Source organism: Belonocnema kinseyi, chromosome 1, assembly GCF_010883055.1.
Source record: "Belonocnema kinseyi isolate 2016_QV_RU_SX_M_011 chromosome 1, B_treatae_v1, whole genome shotgun sequence".
Classification (NCBI taxonomy): domain Eukaryota; kingdom Metazoa; phylum Arthropoda; class Insecta; order Hymenoptera; family Cynipidae; genus Belonocnema; species Belonocnema kinseyi.
In genome coordinates this window covers 28,169,399-28,179,736 of record NC_046657.1, presented here as the reverse complement: position 1 = coordinate 28,179,736, position 10,338 = coordinate 28,169,399, and the positions used below count along the sequence as shown (strand labels likewise).

Sequence of the window (10,338 nt, the reverse complement as noted above, 5' to 3'; positions counted from 1 at the left end):
AATTATCCTATTTTTAAAATCATAATCTAAAAGTTTTCAATTATTTAAATTTTAGCGTTTTAAATTAGAAATAATAAACATTTCTAATACTTTCCTATTTTCGAAATTTTAATCTAAAATTATTACATTCTGGACAACTCAATTTAGAAGCGATAACAATGATTCAATTTTAATCTGAATTTTTTAGATTTAGATGTTTTTGATAAAAAATGAAAATATTTTATTTGAAATTTTCTAGTTTTAAAATTTTAATATAAAATTATCCCATTTTCTTAAAATTTTAATCGAAAATTATTTAATTTTTGTATGAAAATTTTCAGTTTTGTGCGCGTTTAATTAAAAATTGTGAAATTATTTCATTCTGGATATTTTCAATTTACGAGCGATCTAAATTGTTAAATTAAACATTTTCCTATTTTAATCTAAAAGTTTTAAATTTTTCACACTTTTGGCGTTTTCAGTTAGAAATTATACAATTTTAATTAATTTCCTCTTCAAAATTTTAATATAAAATTATTCGATTTAAACTTGTCCTATTTTTAAATTTGAATCCTAAAGCGTGCTCAATTAAAAAAAAAAATTAATAACATTTTTATTTTTTAAAATTGCTTTATATTATTGTATTTAACTATTTTGTTGAAAATTAGTTTTCTTTTTTTTTTAACGGAAATTTATTCGTTTTTAGTTGAAAATTCAAATTTTTAAAATAAAATTCCCCGTTTTTTAAAATCATAATTTTAGTTTAAAAAATTAATCTCTGGTTGAAAAATGATAATTTTTGGTTGAAAATTCGTCTTTTTCGACAGAAATTAATCATCTTTTTTAAATATGATTTAATTTAGAAATGATCAATTTTTGAGCAATTTAAATTGACCTTACATTTAATGTACATATTTAATTAAAATTTGTTTATGTCAAAAATGTATTCAATTAATTTGAAATTATCCTGTTTTATGAAAAAAAGAAGGAAAAAATGTACACGTTTTCGACTTCGTGTTTCAAAATTGATGAATTTCCCAAAATTTGAGAAAATTGATCAAAATTTGGAGTGCATAGAAGCCATAGTTGGAAAATGATGAAAATCTAGGCTCCCTCTTCTGAGACGAACCCAAAAGATATAAAAGTCTTGCTGATAAAAAGCCTTTCTGATTAAAAAAAAAATTCCTGTTTCGGAATTTGAGTTTTGAAAATAAATTATTGACATTTCGAAATTTTTTTTCAGGATTTTGGAGAGGAAACTCTGGCGAAGGATGTTCTGTTGGAGTACCCTAAACAAAACACTGTACATTAGGTATCTTTAATAAAATATTTGACATACATTTTTGCATTTATTTTATTATTATAAGATTATTAAATAAAATAAATTGGGGTTTTAATTTAGGGCCGAAATTCTACTTTATTAAATATATTCTTCGGATTTTTTAGTAAGGAATTAATTAATTTTTAATTATTATAGAATTTAAATTACTTTCATGCTTTCAAAATTATTCATTTTGAAATTTTACTTTTTTTTTCATTTTAGTTTAAAACTATTGAATTTGTTTGAAATTATTCAATTGTGCGTATTTTTTATTTAAAAGCATTTTAAACCGTTAAATTTGAAATAGTTTAATTTAGAATTTTAATTTGGAAATTTTTAATTATTTAGATTTTAGCGCACTTTCAGTCGGAAGTGATAAAATGTAAGTCACTTTTATATTTTCAAAGTTTTATTCCAAAATTATTCATTTTCCTACTTTCAGCATTTTTTAACTGAAATTATTTGTTTCGAAATTTTAATCTAAAATTATTCAATTTGAATGATTGAAAAGGGTAAAATTGTCCTATTTTTTCAGTTTTAATTTGAAATTTTTCAAATATCAACGCTAAAAATGAAAAATTCTCAACTGCGAACGTATTCAATGTTGAAATATTTAATTTTAAATTATTCAATTATGAATATTTTCAATTAAAAAACGTTCCAAATTGTTTTATTTCAAAATTTTAATCTGAAAGTTTTCAATTTGAAGTTATTCGAATTTTAGTGCGTTCAATTAGAAAGACTAAAATTTAACTTGTTTTCCCATTTTCAAAACATAATTCCAAAATTATTCATTTTCTTATTTTTTAAATTTTTATATAAAATTATTTATTTTGAAATTGTCCTATTTTTCAAATTTTCAATTATGGACGCTTTTGAGTAAAAACGTCAAATTATTCAATTCTTGGTAGTTTCAATTTGAAAGCGCTCCCAATTTTTTTCATTTTTAATTTGAAAGCGTTAAAATTGACCTAATTTGAAATTATGATATTTTTTAAATTATTTCAATTTTAGCGCTTTCAGTTAGAAATTATAAAATTTTTAATACTTTTCTATTTTCAAGATTTTAATCTAACGTTATTTATTTTTAAATTATCCTATTTTAAAAACTTCCTTCTAAAATTATTCAATTTGAATGATTAAAAATGGTAAAATTTCAATTTTTAAATTATTAATTTAATTTTGATATTGCCCTATTTTTTCCATTTTAATCTAAAATTATTTAATTCTGGACATTTTCAATTCCAACGCGTTAAAAATGATTTAATTTGAATTTTCCTTATTTTTTAAACTGTAGTATGAAAATTTTCAAGTTTGGATGCTTTTAAGAAAAATTTGTAAAATGTCAATTTTTAAAATATTTAATTTGGAATTATTCAATTCATAAAAAATTCAATTTAAAGGCCTTAATCTGGACTTTTTCAACTTTGAACGCTAAAAATTATGAATATTATCAATTAAAAAGCGTTCCAAATTCTAAGTTAATTTTAGCGCGTTCAATGAAAAATAATAAAATTTAACTTGCTTTCCTATTTTCAAAATCTAATTCCAAAATTATTCATTTTCCTATGTTCAACGCTTTAATAATTAAATTATTTATTTTGAAATTGTCCTATTTTTAAAATTGTAATCTAAAATTATTGAATTTGTTTGAAATAATTTAATTCTGGTCATTTTCAATTTGAAATTGTCATATTTTAAATTATTTAAACTTTAGCGCTTTTCATTAGAAATTATACAATATTTAATACTTTCCTGCATATTTTAAAGATTTTAATTTAAAGTTAATTGTTTTGAAATAATCCTATTTTCTAAACTTCAATCTACAATTCAATTTGAATGATTAAAAACTGTAAAATCTAAATTTTAAAATTGTCCTTTTTTACATTTTTATATCAAATTATTCAATTTTGGACATTTCAAATTTCGACGCGTCAAAAATTATTCAACTCGAATTTCCCCTATTTTTTAAAATTTAATCTGAAATATTTCAAGTTGGAGCGCTTTTGATAAATTTGGTAAATTCTTTTAAAAATATTGAATTGGAAATTATTCAATTTCAAATTGTCCAATTTTTTACATTTGAATTTTAAATTTTTCAAATTTGGACGCTTGATTAAAAATTGTAAAATATTAATTTTGAAATTATTGAATTCTGGATATTTTCAGTTTAAAGTCTGTTCCAAATTGAAAATTGTGCTATTAAAAAATTACATTCGAAATTATTAAATTCTCAAAATTTTGAATCTAAAAGTGGTCAAAATTATTCATGTTGAAATTGTCCTATTTTAAACATTTTGATATCAAGCTTTTCTACTTTAAATGTGATTATTTACAAATTGTGAAATCTCAATTTCAAAATTATTTAATTTGACATTTTTTAGCTCTAGATATTTTCTATTTAAAAGCATTCCAAAATGTTGAATTGAAAAGTTACCTATTTTAATCTAAAAGTTTTAAATTATTCTAATTTTTGGCGCTTTCAGTTGGAAATGATCAAATTAAATTACTTTCCTACTTTAAAAATTTTAATATAAAATTATGCGATTGAAAATTGTATTTTTAAATTTCAATTGAATATTTTTAAATTTTGAACGCTTTTGATTTAAAATGATAAAATCTTAAGTTCGAAATATTTGATTTGAAATTATTGAGTTTCGGATATTTTCAATTCAAAAACTTCAAAAATTGGAAATTGTTCTATTTTATCATTTTAATCTGAAACTATAAATTAAAAATGATAAAATTTAAATTAATTTCCTGATTTTCAAATTTTATTCTAAAGTTATTCATTTTGAAATTGTCCCATTTTCAAAATTTTAATATAAAATTGTTCATTTAGAAATCGTCCTATTTGAAAATATTTAATCTAAAATTATTTCATTCGGAAATTTTCCAATTTAAAAGTGGTTAAGATCATTCAATTCCAAATCATTGCATACTTAAAAAATGTTAATAATAATTTTTTAAACTTTGGACGCTTGTGATTAAAAATGGTAAAATCTCAATTTTGAAATTATTTAATTGTGAAATATTGATTTTAAAATTATTCAGTTCTGGACATTTTCAATTTAAAATAGTTTCAAATTTTTAAATTGAAAACTGTCCTATTTCAAAATTTTATTCTGAAAGTTTTCAATGTTAAGTTATTCAAATTTTTGCGTTTAAAAAATTTAAAAGCGTTCTAATTTAGAAATTGTCTTATCTTAAAATATTAATCTGAATACTTTAAATTATTTAAATTGTATTGTTTTCAATTAAGAGTTATAAAATTTAAATTACTTTCCTTTTTTCAAAATTTTAGTCTGAAATTATTCAATTCGAAATTTTTGTCTTCTTAAAAGTTTAATATAAGAATTCTCAACTTTGGACACTTTTTATTTAAAATGGTAAAATTACAATTTCGAACTTATTTTATTTTGAAATATTTACTTTGAATTTATTCAATTCTGTATATTTTCAGTTTAAAAGCATTCCGAATTGTTAATTTGGAAATTGTCCTATTTTAATCTCGAAGTTTTCAATTTTTATTTATTCAAATTTTATCGCTCAGAAATAATAAAATTTAAATTACTTTATTATTTTCAAAATTTTAGTTTAAAATTTTCCAAGTTTTTCAATTCCACTCTGAAATGTTTCAACTTTGGACGCTTTTAATTACAAATGTTAAAAAAATTTCCAATTTTGAACGCTTTTATTTAAAAATAGTACGTTTTCGAGTCATTTGAATTTAAATTTAAAACAATTCATTATTGTTAAATTGGAAATTTTAATTTTTTAACGCTTTCATTTGGAAGTTATAGAATGGAAATTACTTTCCTATTGGAAAAATTGTAATCTAAAGTAATTTACTTCTTGGTATTTTCAATTTAAAAATGATTAAATTAAAAAAATTTCCAAATTTTAATCCGGAATTTTAGAATTTTGAACGCTTTTCATATCAAATTATAGTCTCATTTCAAAATTATTTAATTCGGCATATTTTCAGTTAAAAATCGTTTCAAATTTCAAGTTATCCTAATGTAACATTTTAATCTGAAATTTTTTTATTTAGGTCATTCAAATTTCAGTTCTTTCAATTAAAAATAACCATTTTTAATTCTTTTTCTTTCCTATTTTCTAAATTTTAATCTGAAATGATTTATTTTGATATTTTTCGATTTTTTTTAAGTATAATCTAAAATTATTCAATTCTGATAATTTTCAATTTGAAAGCCTTAAAAATGATTCAATTCGAAATTGTCCTATTTTTAAAATCCTAATCTAAAAGTTTTCAATTATTTAAATATTAACGCTTTAAATTGGAAATAATAAACATTTGTAATACTTTCCTATTTTCAAAATTTGTATCCGACATTATTCATTTTCAAAATTTTAATTTAAAATTATTCAACTTGAATTATTAAAAATGGTTTAATCTCATTTTAGAAATAAAAATTTAAAATTATTCCATTCTGGACACTTTTAATTTTAATCTGGAATTTTTAGATTTAGATGTTTTTGATAAAAAAATAATAACATTAAAATTTTTTTTTCATATTTCATTTGAAATTATTCAATGCTGGTTAATTTCAATTTAAAAGCCCTTCCAAATTGGTAATTGTCCTATTTTAAAATATTAATTTGAAATATTTTAAATATTCAAGTTTTAATGCTTTCCTATTTTCAAAATTATAATAAAAATTTTTAAATAGTCCAATTTTTTCAATTTCAATTTGAAAGTTTTCAGTTTTGAACAATAATAATTAAAAATGGTAAACTCTCCACTTTTAAATTATTCAACTCTGAATATTTTCAATTAAAATGCGTTCCAATTTTTTAAATTTCAAGTTGTCCTATTTTTAAATTTTAATCTGAAAGTTTTCAATTTTAAATCCATCAAATTTTAGCGCTTTTAATTAAAAATGACCATTTTTAATTCTTTTTATTTCCTATTTTCAACATTTTAATCTGAAATTGTTTTATTTTTCGGATTTTAATAAAAAATTATTCAATTCTGATAATTTTCGATTTGAAAGTGTTACAAATTATTCAATTTGAGATTACCCTATTTTTAAAAACATAATCTAAAAGTTTTCAATTATTTAAACCTTAACGCTTTCAATTGGAAATAATAAACATTTGTAATACTTTCCTATTTTTATAATTTGTATCCGAAATTATTCATTTTCAAAATTTTAATTTAAAATTATTCAACTTGAATGATTAAAAATGGTAAAATCTCAATTTTGAAATTTTATTAAAAAGTTTTAATCTAAAATTATTCCATTTTGGACACATTCGATTTAAAAGCGTTAAAAATGACTCAATTTAGATTTGCCCTACTTATTTCAATTTTAATCTGGAATTTTTATATTCAGATATTTTTGATAAAAAGGATAACATTAAAAAATTTTTTTTAATATTTCATTTGAAATTATTCAATTATGGATATTTTCATTTTTTAAAAGCCCTTCCTAATTGGAAATTGTCCTATTTCAAAATCTTAATTTGAAAGATTTAAATTGTTCAAATTTTTTCAAATTAATTTTCTGTCTTTAAAATTTTAGCGCTTTCAATTAGAAATTATAAAATGGAAGTTGCATTCCCAATGGAAAAATTTTAATCTAAAGTAATTCACTTCTTGGTATTTTCAAGTTGAAAACAATAAAAATAATTAAATTTAAAATTATAGTCTCATTTCAAAATTATTAAAGTTTAAAATTATTTAATTCGAGATATTTTCAATTAAAAATCGTTTCAAATTTTTAAATTTCAAATTTTCCTAATGTAAAATTTGAAGCTGAAAGTTTTTTTTATCTTAAATCATTCAAATTTGAGCGCTTCCAATTACAAGTGACAATTTTTAAATATTTTTCTTTCCTATTTTAAAAATAGTAATCTGAAATTATTTATTTTTCTAATTTTAATCTCAAATTGTTCAGTTCTGATATTTTTCAATTTGAAAGCATTGGAAAAGATTCAATTTGAAATTGTCCTACTTTTTACATTTTAATCTGGAAGTTTACAATTTTGGACGCTTTTTATTAACAATCGGTGTCAATTTTTCAAATTATTAAATTTTGATCTTATTTAATTCTGGATATTTTCAATTAAAAATCGTTTCAAATTCTTCAATTGCAAGTTGTCCTGTTTTTAATTTTTAATCTGAAAGTTTTAAATTATTCAAATTTTAGTGCATTCAATTTGAATCTAAAATATTTAAATTACTTTTCGATTTTTAAAAATTTATTATAAAATTATTTATTTGGAAATTGTATTATTTTTTAAAATTTAAATATGAAAATTCTCAATTTTGTGCGTGTTTAATTAAAATTTGTGAAATTATTCAGTTCTGGATATTTTCAATTTCAGAGAGATATAAATTTTTAAATTAAAAAGTTTTCTATTTTAATCTAAAAGTTTTAAATTATTCACATTTTTGACGATTTCAGTTAAAAATTTTAATTAATTTCCTCTTTAAAATTTTAATATAAAATTATTGATTTACACTTGTCCTATTTTTAAATTTGAATCCTAAAGTGTGCTTAATTTCTTTAAAAATGTAGTAAAATTTTTATTTCAAAAAATTGCTTTATATTACTGTTTTTAACTATTTTTTAAATCATTTTTATAATTGAAAATTTATCATTTTTAGTTTAAAATTCAACTTTTTTTATTAAATTCCACTGTTTTTCATTGAATTTTTTTTAATTTGATTAAAGTACCAAATACTACAGTTTTTGTTCAGAATTAATAAATTTTTTTTTTTCAGATACAAATTTTATTATTCCACTTGAATATTCCATCATTTTAGTTCAAAATTCATCTATTTGGTTGAAAACTGATGTTTTTGTAGTTGAAAATTCGTATATTTTTTTACAGAAATTAATGGTCTTTTTTAGGTATTTTTTCATTTAGAAATTATGAAAATTGAAACAATTTAAATTTATTCGTCTTCGACTAAGTGTTTCAAAATCGACGAATTTTCCAAACCATATTGATTCAGTTTAAAATTGCCCTACTTTTTCAATTTTAAACTGGATTTTTTAGATTTAGATATTTTTGATAAAAAATGGAAACATTACAAAATTTTTAAATATTTTATTTGAAAATTTCTAGTTTTAAAATTTTAATATAAAATTATTTATGTTGAAATTATCCCATTTTTTTAAATTTTAGTCTAAAATTATTTAATTTTTGTATGAAAATTTTCAATTTTGTGCGCGTTTAATTAAAAATTGTGAAATTATTTAATTCCGGATATTTTTAATTTACGAGCGATCTAAATGTTAATTAAAAATTTTTCTATTTTAATCTAAAAGTTTTAAATTGTTCACATTTTTGGCGTTTTCAGTTAGAAATTATACAATTTTAATTAATTTCCTCTTCGAAATTTTAATATAAAATTATTCGATTTAAACTTGTCCTATTTTTAAATTTGAATCCTAAAGCGTGTTTAATTTAAAAAAAAAATTAATAACATTTTTATTTAAAAAATTACTTTATATTACTGTATTTAACTATTTTGTTGAAAATTCGTTCTCTTTTTTTTAATAATTTTTTTAACGGAAAATGAATCGTTTTTAGTTGAAAATTCAACTTTTTTTTTATTAAATTCAACGTTTTTTTTGAAAATCATCATTTTAGTTTAAAACATTCATCTCTGGTTGAAAAATGATATTTTTTTGGTTGAAAATTCGTCTTTTTTGACAGAAATTAATCTTCCTTTATAAATATGTTTTAATTTAGAAATGATGAAAATTGAAACAATTTAAATTTATTGAAAGTTTAATAAATATTTAAATTTTCTTATGTCAAAAATATATTTATTTAATTGGCCCTACTTTTTCAAGTTTAAACTGGATTTTTTAAATTTAGATATTTTTGATAAAAAATGAAAAAAAAATACAAAATTTTAAAATATTTTATTTGAAAATTTCTAGTTTTAAAATTTTAATATAAAATTATTTATTTTGAAATTATCCCATTCTTTAAATTTTATTCTAAAATTATTTAATTTTTGTATGAAAATTTTCAATTTTGTGCGCGTTTAATTAAAAATTGTGAAATTATTTAATTCCGGATATTTTTAATTTACGAGTGATCTAAAATGTTAAATTAAAAATTTTTCTATTTTAATCTAAAAGTTTTAAATTGTTTACATTTTTGGCGTGCTTAATTTTAAAAAAAATTAATAACATTTTTATTTTTAAAAATTACTTTATATTACTGTATTAAACTATTTTGTTGAAAATTCGTTCTCTTTTTTTAAATAATTTTTTTAACGGAAAATGAATCGTTTTTAGTTGAAAATTCAACTTTTTTTTTATTAAATTCCACGTTTTTTGAAAATCATCATTTTAGTTTAAAACATTCATCTCAGGTTGAAAAATGATATTTTTTTTGGTTGAAAATTCGTCTTCTTTCACAGAAATTAATCTTTTTAAATATGTTTTAATTTAGAAATGATCAATATTTGAGCGATTTAAATTTATTTTACGTTTAATAAACATTTCTAATTAAAATTTGTTTATGTCAAACATGTATTTAATTAATTTGAAATTATCCTGTTGCAAGGTTTTATGAAAAAAAATGTACACGTTTTCGACTTAGTGTTTCAAAATTGATGAATTTCCCAAAATTTGAGAAAATGATGAAAACCTAGGCTCCCTCTTCTGAGACGAACCCAAAAGATATAAAAGTCTTGCTGATAAAAAGCCTTTCTGATTAAAAAAATTTCCTATTTCGGGATTTGAGTTTGGAAAATAAATTATTGAAATGTCGATTTTTTTTCTAAGATTTTGGAGGGGAAACTGGCGAAGGATGTTCTGATGGAGTACATTAAACAAAACACTGTACTGTATTATGATTAAGATTTTTTTTTTAAATTTATGTTTTAATTTAGTGCCGAAATTCTACTTTATAAATATTTTTTCCGATTTTTTAGTTCGGAATTAAGGGCATGTGACACAGCTAAATACCTATATTACCGACCACAGTTTTTCAGTTGACTGAATGTTTTTTTTGAACCTAAGAACTTTTTTTGTAAATAAAAT

At 19.6% G+C, this 10,338-nt stretch overlaps 1 protein-coding gene across 1 annotated transcript in view; it reads left to right on the top strand.

The window, feature by feature from the left end:
* Positions 1–1,319, top strand: part of LOC117167287 (40S ribosomal protein S12) — a 12,213-nt gene extending 10,894 nt beyond the window's left edge. The window contains exon 6 of the mRNA XM_033352114.1: positions 1,223–1,319. The gene's annotated coding sequence lies outside the window, so the exon portion shown is untranslated. The remainder of the gene's footprint in view (positions 1–1,222) is intronic.
* Positions 1,320–10,338: the final 9,019 nt, after the last annotated feature.